At 57.4% G+C, this 15,550-nt stretch overlaps 1 pseudogene; it reads right to left on the minus strand.

The window, feature by feature from the left end:
• Window positions 1-608: 608 nt before the first annotated feature.
• Window positions 609-15,550, minus strand: part of LOC141937019 (scavenger receptor cysteine-rich type 1 protein M130-like) — a 61,158-nt pseudogene continuing 46,216 nt past the window's right edge.

Consider the following 15,550-nt stretch of genomic DNA (forward strand, 5'->3'; position numbering starts at 1 on the left):
GCCTCCTAAGTACTGGGGGAGATAATCCACAGGCCACGATCCTCCCTGGTCTGGCTGGGGTGTTCAGGGGCCCTGTGGTCACCTTAGGCTCACTTCTGTGAGCCAAAAGCCCAGGGCTTCCCCTGACATGGCAGCTCTGTCATGGCCTCTGCACTGTGGGACCAGCGTGACCGAGGCAGGGCCTGGGGCAAAGAGCAGCTGGAACCCTCAGGTGAGGAGATGGGTGCTCCCACAGGGTACATCACGGGACCTACCATAGAGGCATATTGACTAGAAACTGCCTGTGGCCAGCAGGATGGAAATATTTCTGTCACTAAGATTATTCCCCAGGGGCCATGGGCTCTCGCAGCCCAACAGCCTGACCCTGAGTCTGCTGTCCCTGAGACATGGCGCTTCCCTACCACTGTGTCTTTGTTCTCTGCTCCCCTGACCAGCCTCAGGAAGATGCCCCTGACACCTGGCAGGCAAGGAGATGCTCTGGGTCAAAGCCCCCAGAGAATTTTAATAAGAACAAATAAGGATGCACAGCATAAAAATGGGAATAAAAATAGAGGAAACTCCAGGTGATTTCTGCTGCCCATGGGTCAAGGGAGTCGGTTCCCCGGTCCTCACGGCCCTCCCAGCTGCACAGACCTCTCCTCCCTCCCAGCTGCACCCAGCTGCAGGGCAGGGATGGGCTCTCCTGGCCTGGGGCTCAGGGACTGTTGTGCACCAAGCTACAGTGTCACAGCTGTTGTGTCCTCATGGGGATGTGCCACAGACACCTCTTCAGCATCATCATAGCCCATGCTCCCCGGGGACAGGGACGAGGTGTCTCCTTCAGCTCCAGGGATCTCAACACTTCTCTGGGAGCATGGGGTGACCCCTGCAAGCAGCAAGGCAGGACATTTCAGTTCACCTCTTGGTGTCTGTACCCCACCATCGTCCCTGCTCCTCACCACATTCAGCTCCTTCTCCCACCTCCAGGCCTTTCAAGGAAAACTCCTGGGGCAGGTTCCCCCTTCCCAGGAGGTTTGGGCCTCACTACAGTAGTGACTTGGGAGGCTCAAGGGATTGCACCCTAGGAACAGGCAGTGCTGTCTTTCCCTCTCACCTCTGGGTGCATCCCTGGGGCCTGCTCCCTCCTCTGGCATCCTGGGCATTTCCCACTCTCCCTTCCCCGGATCAGAAACCTCTCTGGCATCATCGTAACCATCTTCTGGGTGATCTCTGGGCAGGACAAGGACATCTGAAAGGAGAGGGGAGCTGGTGACAGTGAGAAGATATGTCCTGCGGAGCAGAGGACAGGAGGATGCGCAGGGACACAGGGCTGAGTCACTGGGCTTGCCAGCACCTCAGGAGATGCCCATGTCCTCCCCATCTCCAATGGTGACACTCAGTGACTCCTCTGTCCATCATGTGTTTGCAGGGAGATCAAACCCTTCCTGCCTCCATTACCTGGTGCTGATCCCAGACCATCCTCGTCCTCGCTGACCCCAGGGTAGGGCTGTAGCTGGGTCAGGGACTGCTCTGAAGAGGAGCCTGGAGAGCAGCACAGCGGGTGTTATGGAGCAAGCCCCACTGACCTGGCTCATGGTCAGCGCTGCTGGGGAAGAGGGACCCACAGAGCTGGGGCTGCATGGGGAGGAGGGCTGGGAATTCACCCTGCTCCCCCAGGACAAACCCTGTCCCAAAAGTGCTCCAGAGCTGCCCTAGCACAGCCCCTTCCCTCACTCCTCGGGTGCCACATGGGGTGCAGGGGCAGGAATAAAGGGGCTGTCCAGCTGGGACAGTCAGAGCTGACTGGTAGAAAGCTTCTCTCTTGGGCCAAGGACCTGGATGCTCTCCCCACAGACCCCGCACACCAAGCACCAGAGGGACCCTGGACTGGGAGGGCTTCAGGGGATCAGCTCTGGGTTGGGGCTAGGGGAAAGGGTTCTGCAGATGTGCCTCCAGGGAGTACCCACACCCACCTGAGTGACCAAACCTGGCCTGCTTCTCCAAAGCTGGGCTGTAACCAATCTCCTCATACACAGCCTCAAGGAAGGGCTCCTGAGCTCTCCTGGAGCCTGGGGACAGAAGCAGGGCTAGCACAGGGACAGGCAGAGGGGCCCTGGGTTCACACTGTGATCCCCCAAACCAGTGCCATGGGCCAGCCCAGGACTGCTCTGAGAGCACAGCCCCACTGTGCTGCCCAGGCACGACTGCCACATCCCCCGTGAGGGCAACATCGCTGTGGAGATCCTCTGGGGCAGCGTCACCCTCGCATCATCCCTTTGAAGACAGTGCTCATGCCCCTCTGGCCCCTGGATCATGCCCCCCTTATCTCACCCTGGAGCAGCTCCCACACTTCCTCTGCACCTGGAGCTTGCCCCTGTCTGCCCCATGGGTCCATAGTAGGGTCCCTGTCCTGGGGGTGGGCAGGCATGGGCTGAGGGACAGGCTTGGGGCCTGACACCACGGTGATGGACCCTGCTGCCCCGCACTCCTCCTAGCATCTCCCTTGCCCCAGAGCCCTCTCCAGCACTACCTAGAGCACTGCCAGTCTTGGCCATCCCCACTCTGCCATATCTCTCCTCGCCCCATCACTAGCTACCCCCACCTCTGGGCTCTCTCCAGCCCTTGCTGCTGGTGGCCCACGGACAGGCACTCAGTGGGGCAGTACATGTGAAGGTGGCAGCACACATTCTCATCTCCCCACTCTGCCTGTGCCTCTCACTGACAACCCTCACTGACACCCCCCTGCAGCACCACACCGTCCTTCCAGGAGGTATCTCCCCCTGGGACCTCTGGGGAAGGACCCACCTCTGCTCCCAGCCCTGGTGCTCAGCACTTGCCCAGCCAAGAGGGCCAGGAGCAGGCAGAGAAGGGCCCCCAGGATGATGCAGATGATGACGGGCACTGAGACTCTCCCGCTGCTGGTCTGACGGCCTCGAGTGGGAACTGCAGGAGAGAGAAAATGGAAGGGGCAGCAACCAGGCCTGGGAGAGGTGGAGGCAGCACCAGTCCTGACCCCATCACACAAGGCAGCAGAGGCTGGAGGGCCCCAGGAATGAGTGTTGGGGAAGCTTCCACACTGCTGACAAAATGACAACTCTTCCTCACACCCTCCCACCACCTCAGTGCCTCCTCCAGAGACTTTCACACCCCAGCAAGGAGCCCCTTCCATCCATCTGTGAGTCACAACCCAGCTCCACAGATACCCAGCCCCAGAGGGAGGACAACTTACCTGCTTGGGGTGGGGATGTTGCCATCCTGGGTGTAGCTGCAGAGGAGGAAAAAGAGAGCAGGGCTGAGACACTGGGTATGCGGGGAGGGGGGAGCCTCGTCCCCAGCACACCATGGGGTGTCTATAGATGTCCCTGACATATCCAACCCAAATAGCCCCTCCTGTAGTGCCTGAAAGAGAGGCCAGGGCAGCGCCCAGCACCTCTGCTCTGGGAGGCAGGCAGGAAGGCACAGGCAGACCGGGGATAGCCCTGGGACTGCAGGGCCCCATGGGTAGTGGCCAAAGGACATCCAGTTCAACGAGGCTGCTCCCTGACTGGCACCAGCCTCCTGTACTCTGCAGGAACATTCCTGCTCATGGGAGGTCGGGGCCATGTCAGGACCTCGTGCACTGAAGGTCTTCCCCAGCTCCCTGCCAATGCCTGACCAAGGGGTCCCAGCCCTGCCACTCACCTGAGCAGCGCACGGCAGCGTCTTCCTTATGCCGGCAAGCACCGCTGTCCCCAGGCCGGGCCCAGCAGTCCTGCAGGGATGGCTCCGTCCCCTGGCACTCCACCTGCTCCAGCCAGATGGGGCCCATCCCCATCCCAAACACAGCCTCACGCAGGGCAGACACTGCACGGCCACAGCCCAGCTGCCTGCACGCCACTTCGGCATCCCGTATGTCCCAGGAGTCGTCACACACCGTTCCCCAGGAGCCACGGTGCCAGACCTCCACTCTGCCCGAGCACCCGTCCTCACCGCCCATGGCACGAATCTTCTCCCTGGCTGGAGAAGGAAAAGACCTCCCATGGCACCAGGACAGCAGGCAGAGCCCTGCCAGACACAGAGGGGCAAATCCTAACCTGTGCAGCTCGTGGAGTTGGGGCACGGGGCCAATGGGGTCAGGGGCATTTCTGGGTGTCCCCCTGAAGAAAGAAACATTGTGGTGAAGGGGCTGGTTTGGAGGACCATTCAGGAGAGAGCAGGGCTGAGCTCTGCTTGTGCTTTCCTGTACCATCTTGGTTATGGCAGCAACTGAACTGCAGTCATCCAGGGGACACGCACAGGACTGTGGGGGGACCCCGAGTGCTCAGCCCCAAGAGCTCCCTGGTTCACAGCACAGCAGTAGCTTGTCTATGGAGGGGAGGCTCTTCTGAAACCTGTCTGGTCTCTTCTGAGACCTCACCTGGAGATGCCTCTGCCTCCCCCAGGTGCTGCTGGCAACCTGGGTTGCAACTGCTGCTGGACATGTGTGGTTGTGGTCATGTTTGTGCCACTGGCAGCAGAAGGGTCTGACGTGGAAAGGAAAAGCCCCTCCAAGCTCTTTATCTGTGCTTGGCTATGGCCAGCAGGCAGCAGGATCTGAGGTGACATGAGTACCTGGGAGGATCAGAGTTACCGTTGCAGGTGATGTCGGTCTCCTCTCGCAGGTCTTGGCATGACTGTGGGTTCCAGGGAGTGGAGGGACACTGCCAGAAGGAGCTGTTTCTCTCCCCACACTGCACGCGATCCAGCCAGGCAGGGCCAGACTCCCTACCAGAGGGCTGGCGTCTTTCCAGGGATCCTCCATCCCCACAGCCCAGCTCCTTGCACACCAGCATCACTGTGTTGAGAGTCATCGAGTTGGAGCAAACGCTCCCCCATGTCCCGTTGTAGAAAACCCGTAGACGCCCAGAGCAGCCGTCACTGTTCTCCAGCCTCAGGGCCACGAACTCTGGGAGGAAAAGACCCCAAAGGGGGAACAGGCTGCCCTGGGGCTGTGGGAGCCAGGACACCTATGCATCCCCAGGCCCTCCACTGGGCAGGGCCAACACGTCCCCTTTGCACACAGGGGCAGAGAGAAGTCCCTGATGGACAGACACCCCTGCCCTTCCCACTAACCCTCGGGGATGGCTGAGCTCCCCAGGACCCCCAGTGGGACTGAGGGTGCCCATGTATGCGTGTCCACAGGATGTGCTCGGGCAGGAGCTCAGGGGCAGCCAGGGACAGCCTCAGCCATACCCGGCTCTCCCCGTGTCCTGGCCTCCCCAGGAACCAGGCTCCCACCACAACTCCTGGCACAGACCTGAGCAGATGACTCCTGCATCCTCTTTGTGCCCGCAGTCATGCTGCCCCCAGGGCCCAGCCGGGCAGTCCCAGAGAGCAGCTTCGGTCCCAGAACAGTTCACACCATCCAGCCAGATCTGCCCGGAGCCTTCCCCGAACTGAGCAGAGCCGGCTGCCTCCACTGCCCCTCCGCAGCCCAGCTGGTGGCAGACAACGGTGGCATCAGACAGGTCCCAGCCATCGTCGCAGACAGTCCCCCACATGCCCTGGTAGTAGATCTCCACTCTCCCTGCGCAGCGCCCGGCCCCATTCACCAGCCGGAGCCATTGACTCCCTGCAGTGGGTACAAACCCCAGTTGCTGCCAGGGACTGTCTGCCTGCACAGACCATCACCTGGGGAGCCTGCACAGTGCCACTCACCCCCACAAATGACTCCCACGTCCTCCACAACCCCTGCCGCCAGCACGCTCTCAGGCAGGGAGGTGTTGCAGAGACTCAGGTTGGCCTCATGCCCTGTGCACTGGACCCCACGCAGCCCCACGGGGCCCGTTCCTCGCTCAGGCTTTGGGGGGTTGTAGGCTGTCCCGGCCTCCCCACACCGCAGCTGCCGGCACACCACGCTGGCCTCATTCACGTCCCACTGGTCATCCAGGACTCTGCCCCACGCCCCATCCTGGAAGATCTCCACTCGTCCATCGCAGCGGCTCCCTCCGCCCACCAGCCGCAGGGATCCAAACCTGGCCGAGCCTGGGGAGAGCAGAGATGCCACGGCCATGGGCGGCACTGGGAGCATGGCACCCTTCAGGGAGGGGGGCAAGGGGGGATTTCACCACCAAACTGGACAAGATTGAGCCTTGTGCTGAGGAGAAGCGAAGGTAAAGCCTGGGCCCTCTCTGCAGCTCACACCCAGGTCTGCTGCTGCTGGGGGCACCCAGGCAGCTCCTGCTGGGTGGTGGGATGAGGCTCTGTGGGGATGGGATGTGGGTGTCTGCAGCCAGAGGGATGGGACAGAGCCCTGCAGTCCTGTCTCAAGCTACTTGCACAGTACGAGAACAGAGGAGGCCAGGCCTGGCGGTGACACTGGGGCCCAAGCCACTGCCCTAGGGCCAGATGCCTGCCTCCATTCAGTCCTCAGCTGTCCCAAAGTGGAGCGCTCACTCTGAGCAGGGAAAAACCTCCAGATGGCTCCTGGGGAAGCCAGGGTTTCTCCGGGGAGAAAGTCAGCCTGGTATGGCCACGGGAGCCCTGCTCTGCGTGGCCATGTTATACACAAATGACAAATGGATTTAATGCAGCATTCTTCTGGCACTCACCTGAGCAAATGACAGCAGCAGTGTTCCCTTGGGAGCACTGTGAGGCCCCCAGGGTGGTCACTGGGCACTGCTGCAGGTGGGCTTCAGTCCCGTCACAGTGGAATGAGTCTCTCCAGACAGGGCCAGTCTCTCTCCCAAAATGCTCTCCTCCAGGAATGGACTCAGCAAACCCGCAGTTGAGTTGCCGACAGAGAACGTGGGCATCCGAGAGATCCCAGCGGGAGGCACAGAGGGTCCCCCAGGTCCCCAGCACCTGGACCTCCACCCTCCCTGCACACACTGTGCTGCCATTCACCAGCCTGAACCCTGTGTACTCTGGGGAGAGAGGAGGAGGAATGAGGGTGGATTGGTGCTCTTGTACCCTCCGTAGCTGGCAGAGAGGCCAGAGGGACAACATGCCCTTGTTTTCCTCCTGCACTATTTTCATGCTGCAGACAACACCATCCACCCCTCCTGCCCTCACCCCCGGCCCAGCACGGCCCTTGCTCTGTTACCCAGTCCCCACCACAGCCCCAGTGTTCAACACCCCTCCCTGTGTCCTTACGTGTGCAGGTGACAACAGCGCTGTTTGCCTGGGTGCAGGGCTGGTCCCTGGGGGACCCCCTGGGGCAGGAGGCGAGGAGGGATTCATTCCCCACACACTGCAGCTCTCCATCCCAGATGGGACCCACCCCTTCTCCAAAGGGACTTCCTCCAGGGACAGGCAGGGCTGCGCCGCACTGCAACTCCCTGCAGAGCACGTCAGCAGCTTTGGGACCAAAGTGGGAAGCGCAGACAGTTTTCCACTGGCCCCCGTCATGGATCTGCACACGTCCTGAGCAGCGGCTCCTCCCTTCCACCAGACGGACAAATCCTGCAAAAAACCCAAAACAGTTGGGAGTTCCCAGAGCCCTCTGGCAGTTACATGCCCACATCCCACATCACCTCTGAGCAAGCTGTGACCAATTCACCCATTGCACATCCCAGAGGAAGCTGCTGGGGGAGTGTTGGTGACACAAACACATCCAGGCTCCCTTGCACCCCTTCGCTACACCGTCACAGCACATTCCGGGTTTTGGCCAGGATAGATTTATATTCCCTTGGGCTGAGAGGGAGAACAGCTAGAGGGTCGGATCCCGATCAACCATTGGAGTATTTCATACCATGTGACGTCATGCTCAGTGTATATAGGCGGATGAGGGCTCTCTCTAGTGCGCTCTATGCGGTTTTGCGGGATTTTCTGGTGCAGTCGGATTGCTGCTGGGGGGTGGGCTGCATACCTGTCGCCGTGCTCGGTAAGCCACTGCTGCATTTTACACGTCTTTGGACTCACTACTATTACTGATGTTTTCTTGTTACTTTTAGTAAATCTTTTTTTTTATTCAACCTACGAATTTTCTTCTTTTTGTGTCTCCACTATTTCACCGGGGAGAGGGGAGGGGGACGTGAAAGTCTGGCCACGTAGCGATTGGTTGCCAGCTGAGTTCAAAGCACAACAGGCACTCAAGGGTATGTGTCTGTGACAGACCCACAGCACACCCTGCAAACCATGTGGGTGCCTTTGGGACCAAAGTGTGAGTCACAGACAGTTTTCCAAAGGTCCTCCTCATGGATCACTATACGTCCTCAGGAGGGGCTGTCCCCTTAGAGCAACTGGAGAGATTCTGGATCAACCAAAGACCCCTGAGAGTTCCCACAGCCCTCTGGCAATACCCTGACTGATCTCAGAGGTGGCCACAGGCAAAAAGCCCTACGACATCCCCAGCTGCTCTCAGGGGGTGCTGATGGCAAAAACACATCAGCCCCCAGCCTGCTGCTCCTCGGAAATCGGCACAGAACTTCTGGGCTTGCTTCTCTCCCAACAGCCACAGCCACAGGAATCTCTCAGAGAAACTGCTGCTGCCCCAGAGACCTTGGGCTGCCCAGTACTGGTCCCTGGGTACTGTCACACCCAGAGCACTTGGGGTTCAGGGAAAAGGGCCCAGGCACTGTTGGGTGCTGCATCTTGCTCTGTCCCACTGAGTTCAGGGTCAGGCGTGAGGAACCCCTTGGTGGCACGAGAAGCCCACCTTGTTTCCACAGGGGTCTTGAGCTGTTGGGGCACTGCTGGGGGATAGAACGTGTCACAGGGCAAAAGTACAGTGAGGATGTACTGCTCAGGTGCCCACCCAGGAAAGAGGTTCTCAGCCTCAGCCAGAGTGCACTGCTGGACATGCATGTCCCTGCCCATGGCTCACAGAAGGCAGGAGAGTGGACAGAAGAAAAGCCCTGGGCTTACACGAGCTCCTGGTGCAAGGGCAGGCACAGAGCAGAGACAGTAAGTGCTGACAAATCCCCCGTGGCACCGAGCAGCCAGGGGTTGGGGCAGGCAGGAGAGGCTGGGCAGCAGGTCAGCACTGCCTGGACGGGGCAATGTCCCCATGCTCAGGCTCTCATGGGTTGACCTGGGAGAGGAACGAGGTGCCACGTGCCACCCTGCTCTTCTGCCCAAGCCCAGCACTTCTCCTCTCAAAGCAACCCCTTTTCTTCAACCAAGGGACTCGTGTCTGCCAGGGGGCACAACCCAAGAGTAGCTATTCATCTCATGCCCTTGGCCAGGACAGTGGGTGGCCACATGAGTCACTTGTGGTGCCTCTGGCATGGGGGCACCTTGCCCTCAGCACCGATAGACAGGTCCTGGGTGAACAGGAGGAGAAAGATGGGAATCAACAGACAGTGCAGGGCAGAGATGGAGGGTTCATCTGTGGCACCTCAGGGGCCAGGCACGGTAAGGGCAATCCTGGGCAGGTTCCCACTGGCCTTTCCCCAGGGACTGGGGCTACCAGTAATGACAGTGCCAGCTCAGCAGTGTGACCAGCCACATTGGGCAATGCTCTGGCGCCTGACAGTTGATCCCTGAGGGCACAGCCAGGTTCCTTCCACAATCCCAACCCCAGAGATGGAGAATAGCTCGTCCCCTTACCTGAACATATCACTCCAGTATCAAAACGATGATCACAATTATGTTTACCCCATCCACTGTGTGTGCAGTCAGACAGGGCAGATTCGGTGCCTTTACACCCAACATCATCCATCCAAATGCGGCCAGATCCTTTCCCAAAGTGTCCGTACTTAGGAGCTCCAACAGCAGACCCACAGCCCAGCTGCTTACAAACCACTGCTGCATCAGTCATGTCCCAATAGTCACCACACACGGTCCCCCACTGGTCTTGTTGTTTCACCTCGACTCTCCCAGCACAGCGACTGCCGCCATCTGCCAGCCTCACCTCCACAGCACCTTCAAACACCAACATGAACTGGGTCAGGAGAGCACCAAGCCCCAGCACTGTCGCTCTCAAGGAACTCCCTGCCAGGGTAGAGTCAGAGGTACCAGGGTGGGACCCCACTCCCCTCCAGGATGTCCCCAGGGCACTTCAGGGGACCCTTCTATCCTCATGGGCTGTGCAATGCTGTGGGTTCCCAGATGTAACCCTGCTGGGTCATTTACCATCCCACCACACAAGCCATCTTTTCACAGCCCAATGGCTACCGCCCTCTTGCCCATGACCACCCACACACTGCCCAGCCTTGCACTCGGCACCTTCTCCTCCCCAGCACCCCCTGAACAGCCCCATGTGCCCAGGCCTGCAGCTTCCCATGCAAACTGCCTGCCCCAGCACCATCCAAACCCACCCCCAAGCCCAGGGCTTTCCTTGTCCCCACTGAGAGGATCCAGAATGTCCCCGCACCCACATCCCCTCCTCACCCCTGGTGTCAGCCCTTTCTCTGCACTGGGCCAGACCCCCAGGCAAGATGTCCCCCTACAGTAGATGCTCCAGTCCCCTTCCCTCGGTGGGGTACAAACTGTTCCTGTGGGGTCAGCGATCCCTGGAACAATGGGGCAGGGAACAGCACACAAACCCTTCAGGGTACCCGAGAGATTGGCAGTGCCCTGGGGGGATCTCTGAGTGCTTCCATCACCCACTAGGCCACCACCGGCTCCAGAGGCTCACTGCTAGGGAACAGGGGGTCCCAAAAAGGTACCCCATGACAGGGTGTCTCTGATTGCAGCTATGCACAGGGTGCCCTAAACAGCAGCAGCTGGAGAAGGAGATGATACTCTCTCCCACCCAGGTGGGCACAGGGTCCCGGAACTTGAGCACCTTCTGCCCCTCGTCTCAGTGGCACCTGCAAAGCATCCCCATTCCCTGACAGATCCCAATGACCACGCTGGTACCTGTTGGCCCTGTGCTGTGGGACAAGGGAGATGGCACTTACCCCTGCACAGCTGTACCCAGAGGAGCAGCCACAGCATCTGAGGGGACAGGAGTCCCTCTGTGCCCATCCTAAGCCTCCTGCCCTGCCTGCACATCCCTGCTGCGCCACACTCCCTGCCACAGCTCCTGGGAACTCGTGGGGACAATGACGACGGGAGGGCAATATATCTCTGCTGATGCCAGCTCAGCTACAGGAGGAGCCAATCAAAGCAGCAGCCCCTTTTTAGACATTATCGGGACCTATCTCCCCTCCGACACAGCCCAGCCCTCCAATGAACTTCTCCAGTGCCATTCATGACCATATATGAGGGATGGCTCCGCTGCAGGTGACACGTCACAGTGGCGGTGGGGCGTCACAGGACAGGGTCAGTTGTAGTGGGGGAAATGGGTTTTTCATGCCTTGAACCCTGCTGTGTGGACCAGGAGCACTGAGCATCTCCTATACTGGGCACAACCAAGAGCCCAACATGCGAGTTTCCAGCCATCCCCATGCCATGGGAACAACAGGGCTGGGACTGCACCGGGGGATGTGTCAGGAAGGGAACAGCCCCTGCCCCTGCTTCAGACCCCTCTGTGCTGAGAGCATCAGCTGGGAAGGGGCCTTAGCCCAGGCCAGAGCCCCATCCCAGGAGCGCTGGCTCACCCGTCACTCCCTGGAGAGCCCCACGGAAGGTCCCTTCCAATGAGATGGAGCTGGAGCTGGGACATGTCCCTGTCCTGGCAGCAGACACACAGCTCAGACATATCCCTGACTCTCAGCATGTCACCGAGGGGCCGTTATTCCCCACGGGTGGCTCAGGAGCTGCAGCCTGCAGGTGCACAAACCACAGCCCACGTGACCTCGCAGAGCTCCCTGTGCTCCCCCCGCAGAGCCCGGGCAGGATGTCTGTGGTTTCCTCCTGGCGCTGAGCCCAGGCACATCCCTGTGGTACCCTCAAACTCCCCCTACCCCAACAGCTCCAGCCAGGGCTGCAGGGGCTGCTCCTTCAGCCTTGCAGACACGGGGCCGGGCAGCTTCTGGCCACTACAATGCCCCTCTGATGCAAATGGCTGTTCTGCGCTGAGCCCCACGGCCACGGAGTGCCATCGGTGACGTGACCTCACACCCTCCTATGGCCACCACTGTGTGCTCATGAGTTACACTGACAGTGACCTCACACCCTCCTGCTGCCACTTCTGTGTGTGCACGAGTCACACTGTCACACGTGTGTGTGGTATATGACTTCTGCTGGCAATGGTTCTTCCAAAAAGCCATATTTGGACACGGTCTAAAGATCATTAGGTGACATCAGAAGCACCTACACAAGCTATGGGCCAGATCCTGCCCTATCAGCTGCTCAGGCACCAGTGACATCACAAGCTCACACACAGCCATGGGCATGCTCCTGCCCTATCTGCTACTCAGACACAGGTGATGTCATAGCATCTACCTCTGACATTGGCCTGCTGCTGGCCTATCGGCTGTTCAGACACCAATGACCTCAAACCCACCGACACAAACTATGGGCCTGCTCCTGCTCTATCAGCTGCTCAGGCAGCAGGGGCATTATAAGCACCTACAGATGCCGTGGGCCTACTACAGGCCTATGAGCTACTCAGGCGTGAGTGACCTCATTAGCACAGACACAAGCCATGGGCCTGCTCCTGCCCTATCAGCTACTCAAGCAACAGTGACCTCAAAACAACCTACATGTACTTGTCATGGTTTAACCCCAGCCAGCAGCTCAGCCCCACACAGTCCCTTGCTCACTATTTCACTAAATACAAAGTTAATTCTAACCCAGCCAAAACCAGTACAATGCCAGATGCCTGCTCCTGCCCTGTCAGCTACTCAGGCACCAGTGACCTCACAAGTGCATATACACCTCTTGCCATGTTCTCGCTGTTGATGTATTCAGACTCCGGTGACCTCACATGCCCCTGTAGAGGCCATGCACCTGGTCCTGGCCAATCAGCTATTCAGCCAAGAGTGACATCACAAGTACATACCCAATGCATTTGTCTCCCTCTTGCCTATCAGCTACTTGGACATCAGTGACCTGACCACCACGCATCCCTCCACTTGTTATCTGCTCGCCTATGAGATAAGAAGGCACAAATGGCCTCACAAGCTCTGACACAAGTCATGTGCATGCGCTCGGTCTATCAGCTACTCAGGCACCAGGAATCTCACAAGCACTTACACAAGCCATGTACCAGCTCCCAGCCTGTGATCTACTCAGGCACCAGTAGCCTCACAAGCACATACCAACCTAGTTGCTCTGTGCTTGTGTGGTGGGTAACCCTGTGTGGCAGCCCCCACCCAGTCACTTGCTCACTCCCCAGCAGCAGGATTGTGGAGGGAAGTGGAAGGAGAAAAGTGAGGGAAACAATCTCATGGGCTGAGATAAAAACCGTTGAGTAAGCAGAGCAGCAATCACTCAGAGCAGGAGATTGATCCCCGGCCAGACTCTGAGCAAAGGATACTTTGAAGAACACCCTCCACTCCCCCAGTTTTATTGCTGTTCGTGACATCATATGGTGTGGAGTATTGATTTGGTCAGTTGGGGACAGCTGTTCTGGCTTTGTCCCCTCCCAGACCCTTGCTACCACCAGCCTCCTGCTTGTCAGGGCAGAGGGAGAAATAGTGAAGACCTTGACACTGTGCAAGAACTGCTCAGCAACAGCTACAGTGTTGGGTGATATCAAAGCTGTTTTGGCCACCAAGGCAAAGCACAGCACCATAGGGGCTGCTGAGAAGAAAATTAACTCCATCCCAGCCAGACCCAGTGCAATCCCCACCCCTTATTCCATACCATGTGCATCCTGCTCAGCTCCTACCATATTCAATACATTTACATCCACCACCACCATCCCCTTCCCCATCCCTTGACATGACACACACACAGCACACTGGGTTTGGCTGGTGTGGCTCAAGCAGACTTGGACAAGTCCCAGCACACGCTTGACTTCTCCCCTCACTCAGTCAGGCACAGCTTTTAGAAACATTCAGTCAGGTTATCAACCTAAGGACAAGAAAATTTATGTAACACCAGCCTGCACCCCACGGTGGGCTTACAGGTAGCTGACCCCCACAGCCATGGGGAAAGGGAGTTCCCCACCAGCACCCTACCCCTCTGTTTGGCACCTCAAAATCCAGTTTGTGGTTCATGGGCTAACTGGTGAGTTCCTCTGGTTTGCGTGGTCTTTTTTGGAATCCCCTCTGGGTCTTTTCTCTATTGTCCCCATGCACATATTCTTCTGAAGTTGGCATTTTGTCCTGGTTTTCCCCATTTGCAGACAGTGTTGCCTGTGCCTTGCAGCACCAAGAAGAGCTCAGAGTCTGCCCCAGTCTACCTTGCCTGGCCGTCCGGCAGGGCTGGGCTGCTGGGGGCCTTCCAGTCCAGCTGGCAGGATCGGGCTCTTCTTTGGATGTTACAGGGATGGTACTGAGGGCCCCTTAGTGGTGTCCTGGGAGGGGCCATAGCCGTGGGGCACGTTCCAGCTTGTCTGTGTCCTCCCCACCTTCTTGAGGTTCCCCCAGCCCAGACATGTCTGGACTTCTGCAGCCTGGTAAAGTAGGGGACCTCGACTCCTACAGTATTCCTATGATACTTTATTGCAATTGATGCTATTCCTCAGAAGAAATGATAAATGGGATGAGGTGGTATATGCTGATATGTTTTTCACCTTAAGAAATCATCCTGAGTGGCAAAAAGAGTGTGGTAGAAATTTGGCCCCTCAGGATCCCCTTGTTTTGGCATTAGAAAAGAATAAAAAGAGGGAACAGGGAAAATTGAAGCGATGTTGTTCAGCATGTAGTATTGGAGAAAGATGTCTAAAAGTGAAGGACTGGGGAGCTGAAGAAAGGATGGAGGATTATGTACTGCCACCTCCTATATTACCTGCAGGATTTCCAGATGAGGAAAATGACGCTGGGGCAGGGCCACTAGTGGAAAGATCAACCCCAATTACTGCCCGAACTCGTAGTAAAACAGGACCAGTTAAAGTCCTCTTTAATATGGGAGACTTGGATGCTTGGAAGGAAGTGGTTAAAGGGTATAGAGATGATCCACTGAAGATTGCCAACAGATTTGAATTAATAATTAAAAATCAAAACCCAGATTGGAAAGATATAGACATAATGTTAGGTGCAATGACTGAAAATGAGAAACAGCTGGTTTTAAAAACTGCCCAAACCCAAGTGCAGGCTCAGATTACAGCTGGAATGCTGGTAGGGGGAGTTGATCAGTATGTTCCCCTGACTGACCCGAATTGGGATCCAAATGATAATATGGATTATCGCATGTTAAAGCGATATCCAGATTGGATAAAATTTGGATTGGAGAATGCAATCCCAAAGGCTATAAATTGGTCAGCACTTTATACTGTAAAGCAGGGGCAAACTGAAACCCCTACAGAATTCTTAGACAAATTACAATTGGCAATGCGTAAATATACTGCCTTAGGCCCCTCATCTGATGTAGGGCAGCAACAATTGGTATCATTGGTTTTGGGCCAATCATCGGAAGATATTAGGAGAAAACTCCAGAAACTAAAAGAGCCTGAAGCGTGGGATTTGGAGAAGTTAATTGAAGAAGCCTGGAGGGTATACAGAAATAGAGAAAACAGTGATAAGAGAAAATTAAATAGAACAATATCCATAACAACAATTGCAGCATTAGAACGAAGTGCGGGCCCTCAGAGACTCCCTGGATGCAGAGGTAAAGGAGGACCTCCTGTGGGAACTCGAAGTTTCCAAACAACACTGAGACCAGATCAGTGTGC

The sequence above is a fragment of the Strix uralensis genome, chromosome 36 (genome assembly GCF_047716275.1).
Source record: "Strix uralensis isolate ZFMK-TIS-50842 chromosome 36, bStrUra1, whole genome shotgun sequence".
In the NCBI taxonomy this organism is placed as follows: Eukaryota; Metazoa; Chordata; class Aves; order Strigiformes; family Strigidae; genus Strix; species Strix uralensis.